The sequence below is a fragment of the Staurois parvus genome, unplaced genomic scaffold, assembly GCF_062004578.1.
Source record: "Staurois parvus isolate SC_StPar_1 unplaced genomic scaffold, SC_StPar_1.0 ptg000694l, whole genome shotgun sequence".
Lineage (NCBI taxonomy): Eukaryota > Metazoa > Chordata > Amphibia > Anura > Ranidae > Staurois > Staurois parvus.
Window position 1 is genome coordinate 415,499 of NW_028318490.1, and position 13,687 is coordinate 429,185.

The 13,687-nt window shown below is 40.8% G+C and overlaps 1 protein-coding gene and 1 long non-coding RNA gene across 4 annotated transcripts in view; both read left to right on the forward strand.

Annotated features, from left to right (window-relative positions):
• LOC149446162 (uncharacterized) overlaps positions 1-13,465 on the forward strand; it is a 52,529-nt gene extending 39,064 nt beyond the window's left edge. The window contains exon 2 of the long non-coding RNA XR_016306235.1: positions 12,863-13,465. This is a non-coding gene — a long non-coding RNA (uncharacterized LOC149446162). The remainder of the gene's footprint in view (positions 1-12,862) is intronic.
• Positions 1-13,687, forward strand: part of MACROD1 (mono-ADP ribosylhydrolase 1) — a 1,131,067-nt gene that overhangs the window by 356,786 nt on the left and 760,594 nt on the right. The window lies entirely within an intron of this gene.

A 13,687-nucleotide genomic window follows, 5' to 3' on the forward strand; every position in this document is an offset into this window, starting at 1 on the left:
TGTAATGAGTCTATCTCATATATTAGTTTCACCTTTTAAGTTGCATTACTGAAATAAATGAACTTTTGCACGATATTCAAATTTTTTGAGTTTCACCTGTATATGTATTGAAATATATTTTGAAATATATTGAACATGGCCAAAATTGTAGTATTTCAAATATATGTCAATATATTTGGAAGAATATTTTTAAAACATATTTCAAATATATTTTTCTTCCATATTTAAAACAAATTGATGCATAGGTATGGCATAGAAAGATAAAGAGCATCAGTCTATCCAGTTCCAATCCCTGAAGAGAAGTGTAGTTTTTGTACATAGGATGTACATAGAGGTAGTGTAGGGAGCTGTTTGCCAATAAGATTGACAGAATTTACCATGGGAGTATTAGTTGCCATGTTCCTTGGCAAGGCGTATTTTTAAAAGGGGAGAATTCAAACCAAGGTAGTGAATACGAATGAAATAAACCCTCTGTGCAATCCTTAATCACAAAAATTAATAGTATGTCTAAATCTAATCACCATATCAACATATACTCACTGTGCAAGTAAAGGGGTTCCACCACCACTATAATGTTATAAGTCCAATGTGCAACTTATATATCCTAAATATATCTTGGTCAATTATTTACCAATGTGATCACTCTTCAGTGGATCCCACCACCAAACACTCTCTGTGCTCTCCTTAACACCTAGACCTGTAATAGGACCTGCATATTTTCCCCTTTAAGAGAACTCATATGCCACCCACATATCACTTCCTTCCTCAAGATGCCTCTTCAAATGTGGTTACTTATTAGGGGATCAGCCAGGGATGTCACCATCCAAAACCACTCAAAAGGAATAGATAACTGCACATAGTATTTTACCTCTTAAAACTCGAAAACTCAAAAAACAATTAATAAATAACTCTAAAATGCACTCACAATATTGATGCACTAATCCACAGTAGTGCAGCACCTTAAAAACAGCTTTAGGTATTTACAGGTACATGTCGTCCTTAAGGGTGAGGGTATAGCATCACCATTAGTTTGTATTCGGCCTGCTCCTTCCTGGTAGCGTGATGACGTCACTAAGCTCCCCTTGACGTGTTTTGTCACTTCCTGTGACTTCTTACAAAGGAACCAAAGCACTGCCAACAACCTATCTTATATAGAGCCAATTTAATGAATGGAGCGTAGCCATTTTGTGGATGGTAGTCGACAAAGTGTACAGCCAGATACTTTTTCTTCCTTCATCTGGTTGCAGTAAATACAGAATGCCTTGGTATGGCAAGCTGTAACAAAGCCTTTGAGTTTGGGAATAATACTTTGGATTATACTTAAATTGCTGTTTTTTGTTTTTATGGAATGTTTTTTCCAGAATCTCGAACAATTTAGTGGAATTTGTTTTGTTTTGCATATGTTTTAATAATGTTTATAAACAATACAACCATTTGATTAAACCTGTAACTCCAACAATCTTTGCAGTCTTCCTTGGAAATGGTTGATGTTGCTCTGTGAGTGGTTCTTTGTTACTCTCTCTATTACAGATGTAACCTTGCAATCATGTTTAGCACTCTCTCTTCGCACACTTTATGAACTGCACTTATACATAGTTTTCTTTAATCTTGCTAAGTGGCATCAACACAATTTTCATTTCTCTCTCAGCTCTCTTACTCTCAATAAATTCCCTTGCTGACGCCATTTTCTCTCAGTCTTCAGCATGTACAGTATCACATTTCTCAAATTACAGTTATTCCTCTTTTCACTTTCTTCTGTCTCGCTATCAATAAGGCAGGACATACATGATGTGATTTTCTTACCTGCAAGCATGGGTTGCAGGAAAGCAAATCAGTCAATTCCCCCATCAACACAGTCAGTGTTGATGGGGGAATCCCTCCTGTAGAGCTAATGTACAGGTGAAACTCAAAAAATCTGAATATCGTGCAAAAGTTCATTTATTTCAGTAATGCAACATAAAAGGTGAAACTAATATATGAGATAGACTCATTACATGCAAAGCAAGATAGTTCAAGCGGTGATTTGTCATAATTGTGATGATTATGGCTTACAGCTCATGAAAACTCCAAATCCACAATCTCAGAATATTAGAATATTGTGAAAAGGTGCAATATTCTCGGCTCAAAGTGTCCCACTCTAATCAGCTAATTAAGCCATAACACCTGCAAAGGGTTCCTGAGCCTTTAAATGGTCTCTCAGTCTGCTTCAGTAGGAATCACAATCATGGGAAAGACTGCTGACCTGACAGTTGTGCAGAAAACCATCATTGACACCCTCCATAAGGAGGGAAAGCCTCAACAGGCAATTGCAAAAGAAGTTGGATGTTCCCAAAGTGCCGTATTAAAGCACATTAATAGAAAGTTATGTGGAAGGAAAAAGTGTGGAATAAAAAGGTGCACAAGCAGCAGGGATGAACGCAGCCTGGAGAGGATTGTCAGGAAAAGGCCATTCAAAAGTGTTGGGGGCTTTCACAAGGAGTGGACTGAGGCTGGAGTCAGTGCATCAAGAGCCACCACACAGAGACGGATCCTGGACATGGATTCAAATGTCATATTCCTCTTGTTAAGCCGCTCCTGAATAACAAACAACATCAGAAGCGTCTTACCTTGGCTAAAGAAAAACAGACCTGGTCTGTTGCTCAGTGGTCCAAAGTCCTCTTTTCTGAGGAGAGCAACTTTTGCATCTCATTTGGAAACCAAGGACCCAGAGTATGGAGGAAGAATGGAGAGGTACACACTGCAAGATGCTTGAAGTCCAGTGTGAAATTTCCACAGTCTGTGTTGATTTGGGGAGCCATGTCATCTGCTGGTGTTGGTCCACTGTGCTTCATTAAGTCCAGAGTCAACGCAGCCGTCTACCAGGAGATTTTGGAGCACTTCATGCTTCCTTCTGCAGACGAGCTTTATGGGGATGCTGACTTCATTTTCCAGCAGGACTTGGCACCTGCCCACACTGCCAAAAGGACCAAAACCTGGTTCAATGACCGTGGGATTACTGTGCGTGATTAGCCAGCAAACTCGCCTGACCTGAACCCCATAGAGAATCTATGGGGCATTGCCAAGAGAAAGATGAGAGACATGAGACCGAACAATGCAGAAGAGCTGAAGGCCACTATTGAAGCATCCTGGTCTTCCATAACACCTCAGCAGTGCCACAGGCTGATAGCTTCCATGCCACGCCGCATTGAGTCAGTAATTGCTGCAAAAGGGGCCCAAACCAAGTACTGTGTACATATGCATGCTTATACTTTTCAGAGGTCCGATATTGTTCTATGTACAATCCTTGTTTTATTGATTGCATATAATATTCTAATTTTCTGAGATTGTGGATTTGGGGTTTTCATGAGCTGTAAGCCATAATCATCACAAGTATGACAAATCACGGCTTGAACTATCTTGCTTTGCATGTAATGAGTCTATCTCATATATTAGTTTCACATTTTAAGTTGCATTACTGAAATAAATGAACTTTTGGCCGATATTCTAATTTTTCGAGTTTCACCTGCATTCTCCTGGTTAGGAGTCAGGGGGAGATGTCCCTGCCGGGAAAACACAGTGCATAGCTAGCGGCTATAATAGCTGGTAGCAATAATCTTATGTAAAATCTGACATACTGCTTGTACCCAAATTGTACAAAAATTGATTTGGGTACAATCAGCCTGCCCATAGATGGTTCCCTGCTGAACTGGCAGAGAATGGAACCATATATGGCTGGCCTAACCACTTTTTATTTTATGAGGATTAGCTCTACTTATCTACTGCATATAAATATTCTATCATCACCCTCTTTCTCATACAGTGGCCCAGAGCAACCAAGGAAGTACCAAATGGTGGAAAGCACTAGTCTCTGCTGTAATGATTCATACTCTGAATGGTCTAGGGTTGTCAGTGGTGTACCCCAAGGCTTAGTGTTGGGACCCTTACTTTAATATATTAATAAATGATATAGGGTCTGGGATTAAAAATACAATTTCAGTCTTTGCAGATGACACCAAGCTGTGCAGTGGAATAATGTCCTTACAGGATGTCTTCAATTTACAAGCCGACCTCAATGCACTGTTTAATTGGGCAACTATGTGGCAAATGAGGTTTAATGTTGATAAATGTAAAGTTATGCACTAGGGGGCTAAGAATATGCATGCATCATACATGCTGGGGGGGGGATACAATTGGGGGAATCAATGGTGGAGAAGGATCTGGGAGTTCTGGTAGATCACAAGCTTAATAATGGCATGCAATGCCAAGCTGTGGCTTCTAAAGCGAGCAAAATTCTCTCTTGTATTAATAGAGGTATAGACTCCAGAGAGAGATATCATATTTCCCCTGTACAAATCATTAGTAAGACCTCATCTGAAATATGCAGTTCAGTTTTGGGCACCAATTCACAAAAAGAACATTGGGGAACTGGAGAAAGTGCAGAGAAAGGCAAGCAAACTGATAAGAGGCATGAAGGAGCTCAGCTATGAGGAAAGAGGAAAGGAACTGAATTTATTCTCTCTCGGGAAGAGGAGATTAAGGGGGGATATGATCAACATGTATAAATACATCAGTGGTTCATATAGTGAACTCGGTGTAGAGCTATTCACCCTGAGGTCATCACAGAGGACAAGGGGGCACTCTTTACGTCTGGAGGAAAAGAAATTTAATCTCCAAATTGGAAAGGTTTCTTCACAGTAAGAGCTGTGAAAATGTGGAATAGACTCCCTCAGGGGAGTAACTATGTAACTATGTAGCTAACAGCAGCGTTAAAATGTCCAGAGTGCAGGAGGTATAAAACTGCAGCTCAGCTGAATGTTTATACCACCATATGGCCACCCGTATGAACAATGCCTAAGGAAGTTTTTATTTTTTTACAGTCTGCAGGTAATCTGCATACTTAGGCCGCTTTCAGATGGGACAGATTCGTCAGCATGATCTGCTTGCTCAGCGGGGGGGATCTCTCCACTGTTCCCCACTGAGCAGGCAGATGACAGGTCTCTGTCACAGACACAGACTCTGCCTATTGATTTCAATGGGACGGTCAAATGAAAACGGACCGCCTGTCCATTTCCACCCGATTGTAATCTGATCTGATTCGCTGGACGGATGGGGAAAGGATCCCCATCCGTCTGTTTTTGGCATACAGGATCAGATCGGATGCCGATGTAATGGCAACTTTGAGAATTCCAGGTAAAACTCCAGACATGAACTTGAGGAAAACAAGCTTTATTAACCAGCTGGTAACCTAGCCAGACTAATGTCTGCAAAGCTAAGTGCCTTGAAAAAGCATCTTACAGAGTATACATATCACCAATTACGTCACAATGCATATATTTCCTCTTTCACTTTCTGTACATTTAAAAGACTTTCTAAACAGTGCAGAATATGGCCTTGCTAGATAAATTATCTTCAGCTGAAAATAAGGGTGCCAGCTACAGACTAGAACACATTATTTCACAGGAAATAAGGGAGAAGGGAAGTGAGCTGATGACCTTGCTTTTCAAACAGATGCTATTAGAAATGTTAAAACTTAAGGGAAACTCTACAATATTTGGGTGCTGCTACACTGGAGGGTGTCAGCGGACTATTGTCCACCAGTCCATAGAAGTCTTTGGATGGACCGATCGGGTCCACCAGAATAACGGACAGGTGGACCCAATCGGTCCACTCGTGTGAAAGGGGTCTTACTGAGTCACCAAAATTGTTCATTCGATTCGTGAAGTGCTGCATATCCAAGTCCTTCTCTCTTATGGCCTATTATAATTGTCATTCGTTTGTGTGTACTAAAATATATCTGAATGTTTTCATTTTACTGACATGATAAAAGTCTGCGTTGCATTGTGATCACTTAGAATGACTATTTCATAGGGTCACTGTCTTACCTTACAGAACAGGCCTTTGCATAGCACTGGGTTGCGAAGGAATCTCTGGAGCATCAAACCATTAACACGATTACTCTGGGCATGCTGCAGAGATACATCCAAATCCCCCTGAGTTTTCATGCTCTGCTGTCTGTACTAATGGTATTACATATGTACATACAGAATACTGTAACCCTACCCACACTATACACAACAGTGTTAAAAGCATGAGAACGCAGCACTTATGTCGGTACAAGTCGTGTCAGTAATAGTTAGCGGCATTTGACAGCAAATCAGCACCTAATCCAAGCAATGCCCATTTTAGCACTTAGTGGTTGTTACATACAATTTCGCTGTGAAAACATTTGCTTTACAACACATCCTGGGATAGAATTTGTTGGAGAATTCTATGTCATAAGAACTTAGGAGATGAGTTTACAGATTTTGTAGCTGCAGTTAATCGCTTTTCCTCCGCCCTATAGCAGAAATACTGCTACAAGGCGGCAGGGGTGCGCAAAATCACATATATATATTTTGCATTTCCAGGTAGGGAACGCGCGCGCTCTACCGGTCCCGCTATTCGCTGCCTCGGTTGTCAATCACTGGGTCCCAGGTGGTGATTACTCACTGAGACCCGGTGATCACCGGGTATTACCGACGGGGGGAGGGAACTGTATGTAAACAATACAGTTCTCTGCCCTGTCAGCAGGGCCGTGGATAAGGGGGTACCACCAGTCCTCCTGTATGGGGCTCAGGCCAGCAGGGGGGCCCAGGTAGCTTGGTGAATCAGATGTGGATAGGGAGGTTGATTGGCATGGTGGGAGGCAATTACTGGAATCAATCTCCAGTATGGCATTCTCAGCAGCAGCTGGAGGGCTGGCTTCTTCTCCTCTGTCTCCCGCTGGCTGCAGAGAAAGCCTTACAAGGGCTCAGTTCCAGTACTTGCCCCCCTCTGCACCCATCACCCTCCCTATACTAATACATTTCCTCCTGCTGCCCAGGACCTCCAGCGTGCCCCAACCTCCACAGTGCTGTCAACTTCCCTCCTCTTCTTTCCACTGGCAGCTGCAACCACACTTTAGGATCCTTCAGGATGGAGAGTGAGGGAACGTTCCAGTAAATGTCACATTTACCAGCCCTTTCCTTTCCTCAATGAAAGTAATGAGTGATTGGTACCGATCACTTACTGTGTTCATTCATAACTGGAAAAAATGTAAAACTGTGTTGTTTTCTTGTTTCTTGGGGGAGGGGGGGAATTGCCCTGTCAAGTTGCTGTATGGGGCCCCGTAGTTTTTAAAAGCAGCCCTGCCTGTCAGTTTCAGCACACTGCTTTGTATGGCTCTGCATAGTGTGCTTACAGTTGAAAGCACAGACACAGGCACAGACACAGGACATAGTTAACCCTTTGATCACCCCCACATGTTAACCCCTTCCTGCCCAGTGGTTTTTATTGGCACTGATCACTGTATTGGTGTCACTGGGGATGTCAGTGACACCAAGTCAGTTCCCCCAGTGTCAGAATGTCCGCTGCAATCCTGCTATAGGTCACTGATCGCCGCCATTACTAGTAAAAATTCCAGTATATATAACGCCATTTTAAAACGCTATACCTTTCACATAAACCAATTAATTGGGATTTTTTTTTTAGCAAAGAAGTAGCAGAACACAGTGTGGCCTAAATTTATGAAGAAATTAGATTTTAAAAAAATGTTTACTGGATATGTTTAATAGCAAAAAGTCAAAAATATAGTTTTTTCTCAAAATTGTTGGTCTTTTTTTTAATAGTTTTTTAAAGCGCAAAAAATAAAAAATGCACAGGTGATCAAATACCACTGAAAAAAAAGCTCTATTTGTAGGAAAAAAAATGACATACATTTCATTTGGATGCATTGTTGCATGACCGCGCAATTGTCAGTTACAGTAACGCAGCGCCGTAACGCAAAAAATGGCCTGGTCAGGGAGGGGGGTAAATCCTCTGGAGGGCAAGTGGTTAAAGTGAACCTGTAATGATAGTGAAGGGGATAAAGCACCAGCAAGTCAGAGCGTTACCACTTGGAAAAAAGGAAAGTAAAAGCACGTTGTGGGAAAAGGACCTTTAGGGCTAGTTCACACCAAAACGCATTGCGGCAAACCCGCATTTAGTGCACATTTACCATACCATTTTTTTTATGCTGATTTTTCGTTATTGATATACCTTTGTAAAGAATTTTGAATAAACTAAAGAGCAGTGTTTGAATTTTAAACGCATCGCCTTGTATTGCGTTTTTGTAAACAAATTATGTTCTTCCATGCTTCATCCTGCTGTGTATGAATTGCTTTTATTCTCCTATACAAGTCAATAGAAATGCAATGCTAATGCATGATAAAAGCATGACAAATGCATCGAAAACTAATTTTTCCCTAAAAGCACCTATAAACATCTTTCTTGTACCTCCATTTTACTTTATTGCATGTCTGACACCCATAGCAGAGAAAGGTTTCTTGAACTCTGGTGCTATTAGATGGGAGAGAATCCATTTGCTGGGTAGCTGGTGTTGGGGGCTTTAAATTCCTTAGGAGGGAAGCATTACAGCTGCCTCTGATGGATATAATATGACTTAAAGTGTTACTAAACCTACAACAGTAAAATCAGACTGTATTTGCAGTAAAGCATGCTTTTTATACTCACTGTGGAACCTAAGGGGTTAATCCTCTGCATTGTGTAAAAAGGATGTTTGATCCTGTCTTCTGTGATCCTCCCCTTCTTCTATAGTCTCCAATTCATCTGCTGATAGAACAGAGCCTTGGTAGCAAGCTACACATGCTTAGTTTGGTGTGTAGTGCTAAAGAATTTTTTTTTCTTGGGAAAGTGCATGTGATCAGCACAAGGCCAATCAGCACTGTCCAGACAGAGGGTCAGGGGTCCTGCAGCCTCATAGGACAATCAGGGGAGAATGAAAACTTCTCCTACAAGCTTTAACCAGTGCTCTGCTGGACATTGATAGAAATCACAACATAGCTTTAACTGCTGATATGAAATGGTATTTAGCAGTTTATATTTACTAACATAATTGAATTTTTATGTTGTGTGTACTGTGTAAGAGCGGATATAGTGAATCCAAATGGAGAAACAGAAAAAGGGCGCACTGACCTAGTGCATTATCGTTTAAAATAATTTATTAAAGCTGCATACAGTTCTGCACAAGTGCTTGTGCTGTAAATAATGGCTCTGAGGAAGAGGTTGTGTCCTCGAAACGCGTTAGCCAGTTGGTCATCCAGGGTTCCATCGTATGGACTCAGATGTTGTTTGGATCATACACCTTGTTCAGTTTGACATGCCTGTGTTATTATGTCCATTGTGAGTATGATACCTATTTTTGTTTCTTTAATAAATTATTTTAAACGATAATGCACTAGGTCGGTGCGCCCTTTTTCTGTCTCTCCATTTGTATCCAGTGTATTCGGACCACCCCGGTCTGTTGAGGGCAGCATGCAGTGCATATTCCAGAAAATTCCAGAACATTCCTATTGGGTCTACTGAGTCCTTTCCTAGCGCAGGAGTAAAGTGTTTGTTGTGTTGGATATAGTGAATGCAGGGTCCTTGGTTTAGTAAAACTTTAACCTCTTCCATACAGGGCACTTTTACTACCTTCCTTCCCAGGCCAATTTTCAGGTTTCAGCGCTCTCACACTTTGAATGACAATTGCGCAGTCATACAACACTGTGCTCAAGCTAAAATTTTATCATTTTGTTCACACAAGAGCTTTTTTTTGGTGGTATTTAATCACCACTGGGGTTTTTATTTTTTGCTAAATTAGCAAAAAAAAGACCGAAAATTTAAAAAAAAACGCTTCTTTGCTTCTGTTATAAAAATAAATAATTGTTCTTCATAAATTTAGGCCAAGATGTATTCTGCTACATTTCTTTGGTGAAAATAACCCAAATTAGTGTTTATTATTTAGTCTGTAGGAAAGTTATAGAGTTCACAAGCTATGGGATATATCTGAAAATTGATCAGTCCTGAAGTACCGACCGCCAATTTAATTTCTTGAGGTCCAAAAATGTCAGAACAGTACATATATCCCCCAAATTACCCATTTTTGCAAAGTAGACAGTCCAACGTATTTCATAAGAGGCATGGTGAGTTTTTTGAAGTTGTAATTTTTTTGTCATAATTTTTCGGAAAATTAAGAAATGTAAAATATTATTTTCACAATTTTTTTTTACATACTGTCACCAGTGCAGTACATATAACTGGTGTGGCGGTGATCATGGACACTGACTGGTGACAGTACAAAAAAAAAATTTGATAATTTTTTTATATTTTTTTTATTTTTTTTAAATTATTTTATATTACATTTTTTCTCTTTTTTTAAGTTTTTTTTCATATTACACTATGACCAAAGTATTATAAGGTTACCATAGTAACATAGTACTACTTTGGGGAAGAGATCAGTATTTTTTTTTACACTATTTGATTGCTTATAGCATAGAATTTCTTTGCTATAAGCAAGCATTTAACTTAATGAAATCGATTCATTCAGCTTTTTTTGTTGTGATTAGCTGTGATTGGCCATGACTAATCACATGACACAGATGAGCTGTGATTGGGCCAGCCTGTGCATGTGATCACTGTGACCATTCCCAGCTAGACACACTTGTATACAATGGATGGCATGAAAGGAAGCCATTCATTGTATACAACTGTCATCTGACCTGTTGTGATTGATCACAGCAGGTCACATGGTACTGGCAATGGGGCCGGTACACAGATCTGTCATCGGCCATATCCGATGTACACAGCCGGTGACAGATTTCGCCACAGCAAGGCCCTGCTGGCACGCGCAAAGCGCGATCCGGGAAGGGTCTCATATGATGCCCTCCCGGAGGGACAAGAGGTTCGCCTGGTCGGCATTTGACTATAGGCTGGGCGGGAAGTGGTTAAAAATATAGTGATGCCTTTTTTGCATAATATTAATGTGTCACAGTGGAGACATGGCTATACAGTGCAAAGGGACAGTGAGGGGAACTTACTAAGACTGGAGCAGCTATGCATGGCAACCAATCAGCTCCTACCTTTCATTTTGAAAGCTTACCTGAAAAAGCTGATGCTAGAAGCTGATTGGTTCCTATAGACATTTGCTGCAGATTCTGTCTGCTCCAGTTTTTGTAGAAGTCTACCAATGTTTCTGCAAAGGCCCCCCCTACTCACTTCACCATCACTTCTTCACCAATCCATCTTTTCCCACAGCTGGCACTAAAATGACTGGTGACACCCATAAGTGGTGTGACAGTGCTTGTGCCTAGCGATAGTCAAGCACTGTCATAGGAAGGAGGTCCCATGCTCTTCCATATCCAGCAGTGCCAGGAATTGTAGCCAGGTGCAAAGGAGGATGGAGGAGTCATAAAGCTCTGGTGTGATTAATATAAAGGTTTTAGGGGTGGGGAACTTTGCAGAGACACTCTCGTTTTGCCCTGTATGTGCATCCATAGACATACACAGCGCGGCATGCCCGCACAGGTGCCCCCTCAGTGCACAGCTTGCTGAGGGGGCACTTGTAAGAAGAATAAGTGGACATTGCTGGCAGGGGAATCCAGGAGAAGCAGTAAGAGACCACTCTTTGCAATACCATTGCACAGAGCAGGTAAGTATAACCTATCTTGTTTTTTAAATGTAAAAAAATATCCTTTACAATCACATTCTATTTCTCTTGGTGAAGTGGTTTTGTTGAAATTGTTTTTCTCAGTTGCTGTTAAGTGTTAATCAGTGGGCTACATGAATTTAAATAGGTTTGGTCACATATTAGGATAATCTTGTTGCGTTTAGTATTATGGGTTTAGTTAGATCATTTACAATCATAACGTGCGCTTTCCTATCCTATGCCAGGCACTCTAAATTGGGCCATTAATAACATTTTGGAAACTTAAATTATTACGAAGGACAAAAATAACTAGGTGCTCAACTGACCTACTTCTTCTATGCCACACTGTGTCTTGATCCAAATCTGAATCCACTTAGTGCTTCATTCATGGTATATGTAGTATCTACAGTGCATCTGGCATCTCTGCAATGTGTTTTCAGCTAATTTTTTTTTGTTTTGTTCTCATAAAAATATAAGGTATGCTCAAATTGATGTGCCGTGGCAAAGACAAACTTGTTGCTCTTTAAGGAGAAGTTCTTATATAAATGACAGGATGGAGCTTTTGTATAGTCTATGTGACTGACCCTTTTTTGTGTTTTCACTTCTGAAAAGCTTTCTTTGCTCCTTTGCACAATCCCTGACTGGCACAACAACTAGTGTAAGATCCAAAGATAAAGAAATGAAAGCTCCTTAACATGAAAGTACTCCACCTCTAATGGATGCAGTAGAGGAACAGTTTTTATGCAGTGACAAAAAATGCCCATAGGCTGAAGATAGAGAGTTTTGTAAAAAAAACAATGTGATTGCAACATAAACATTCTATATCTATCTATCTATCTATCTATCTATCTATCTATCTATCTATCTATCTATCTATCTAAATATATATATATAGGGTATACATATGAGGTGTTACAATTTAATTTCCAGAATGGATTGGTAATAACCCCATCAAATACCTCTGCATTCTTTAAAGGAGTGGTCTCCAAACTGCGGCCCTTTGCCTGCCTTTATCTGGCTCCCCAAAAACAAGACACTATTCTCAGACTAACACCAACAATGGGGCACCATTCCTCCCATGGACACCAATGATAAGGCACGATTTCTTCCCCCTAATATCAACAATTGGCACTCTTCCTCCCACAGACACCAATGATGGGACACAATTTCTAACCACGGACACCGACAATGGGGCACCATTCCTTCCATGGACACCAATGATAAGGCACAATTTCTTCCCCTGATATAAATAATTGGCACCTTTCCTCCCACAGACACCAATGATGGGACACAATTCCTTCCACTGACACCAACAATGTGGCACCATTCCTTCCATGGACACCAATGATAAGGCATGATTTATTCCACTGATATCAATAATTGGCACTCTTCCTCCAACAGACACCAATGATGGGACACAATTCCTTCTACTGACACCAAGAATGGGGCACCATTCCTCCCATGGACACCAATGACAAGGCACAATTTCTTCCCCGGATATCAACAATTGGCACTGTTCCTCCCACAGACACCAACGATGGGACACCATTCCTTCCACTGACACCAACAATGGGGCACTATTCTTCCGACTGACACCAAAAATGTGGGTACTATTCCCCCTGCTAACAGCAACGATGAGGCACCATTCCCCCCACTGACACCAAAGATGGAGCGCTATTCTAACTAACAATTCGCACTATTCCTCTCACTCATATGAATGATGAAGCATTGTTTATTCCCACTGATGCAACAGCATTTTCTCCTCACAATGGCCATAGTCCAGGCTCCAGATTGCCTGTACGACAGTAAACTGGCCCTTTGTTTAGAAAGGAATTTTCCATGCCCCAGACGATGTCATATGTGATGAAACGCGTCGGGTGGAGCTTGTGCATCAGAACTCTAATAAACCACCTAAATTCGATGTATTATCAAACATACAGTTGTATCCCACATGCTGAGAGGTTGATAATGTCTTAATTAAGGACAATGTCCTATTAAAGGCAATCTGTTGTCATATATCAACTTCCACAGTTTTTATTTAACCTCTTAGACTATACCACACTCTCTTCTTCTAGTAGAACAAGTAGACTCAAAGATTGCAAAATAAACATGCATGTAAACCCGTTCCATGCTGTGCAGACAGTCCAAGGAATTGTGAATGATTGATAGGAAACTAGAAATGCCACAGGCATTTGCACAAGGATCTGTGTCCATTTTGCCAGTAGG